The sequence below is a fragment of the Sinocyclocheilus grahami genome, unplaced genomic scaffold (assembly GCF_001515645.1).
Source record: "Sinocyclocheilus grahami isolate Dianchi unplaced genomic scaffold, SAMN03320097.WGS_v1.1 scaffold2796.1, whole genome shotgun sequence".
In the NCBI taxonomy this organism is placed as follows: Eukaryota; Metazoa; Chordata; class Actinopteri; order Cypriniformes; family Cyprinidae; genus Sinocyclocheilus; species Sinocyclocheilus grahami.
In genome coordinates this window covers 3731-5062 of record NW_015507973.1, presented here as the reverse complement: position 1 = coordinate 5062, position 1332 = coordinate 3731, and positions in this window count along the sequence as shown.

Sequence of the window (1332 nt, the reverse complement as noted above, 5' to 3'; positions counted from 1 at the left end):
ACTTGAACTTTACTTAAGTATACTTAATAAAATAAATTTGAAGTATACTACTCTTTGGTAAGGGAAGGGCTTCACCAAATCGAATCTAGATCATTTAAGTTAAAGTAACAGGCGTAAGAGGCTCCAGATGTCAAAAGACGCGCATGCGTGCACGGTGCCTAAGAGAGGCATAAAAGCCTGTGGTTACCGCTTCCAAACTGGGGGGGCCAAGGGATACCAGGGAGCTGCTTGTTTGATGCTTAAGTGTGGCCCTGGTGGACCCCCACAGTGGAAGGGCTGCTCAGACAGGTGTCTGCAGACAAGAACATGTTGAATTGTTAGTCTTTGTCTGTCCATTGAATGTTGAGAGAAAATTGAGTGTGTGCGCTCTGCATGCTGGATACATTACTGTAAGCACTGATTGCTTGGCTGAGATACTAACCACATTAACTATACTGGGCTTTGCATGAAGCTAAATGTGCTGATTTTATATGTTTTATGTGACTGTTTATGATTGCAATGGTATGAAAAACCAGTGTGAACAATTGTAAAATAATAAAGAAGGCAATAAGATGGTGATTGGAAAGTAAAGAGTGTATAAAGAGAATTATAAGAGTTGAAAGAACAAAGAATATTTAAAAGAACTGGCTTTGTCGGGTGTTTGGACATCATCCAAGTTACCGACGCTGTGATCCAAATTGTGAAACACAATTATTTATGCAGAAAATTAAAAAGTGACTGGTTTTTCGTTCCTAGAGTGAGAGAGACAGAGAGAGAGAAACCAAGGCTGGCTGGTGTTTCTCTCATCTGATCTGTGTGTGCATGACAGGGGGAGTGGAAGCACTGAGTGGGAGTGATGGAGCAGCTGTGTGTGTGCAAGCGAGGAACCTCTGTGTGGGTGAAAGTGTCTCTGCGAGTGTCAGCAAAGAGTGAAAGCAAAAGCAGAAGTGCAGGAAGGAGGAGAACAGAGCAGCTGTGAGTGTGTGTGACAGAGAACAAAGAGAAAGTGTTGTGTGCGTGTGTTTATGGGTGTATGTACGAAAGAGAGTGTGTGTGTGTGCATGTGTTTGTGTATGGGTGAGAGATAGCGAGAGATAGTGAGAGAGAGAGAGTTTAGTATTAAGAAATTATACGTTAGATACCAAAAAGATTCAAAACGTGAAAATACTTTGCTCTCAATAATACTGTTATTAAGGTCAATATGACCCCAAACATTACATGTGTGTAGTCATGTCATAGCGGACATCAGAAACATTATTTTTAAGTAAAAAACTAATTTCTAAAAAGATCTTATGTAATTAGGAAATTCATGAAATATCAGGATAATAATAATAAATAAAAATAATGATATAT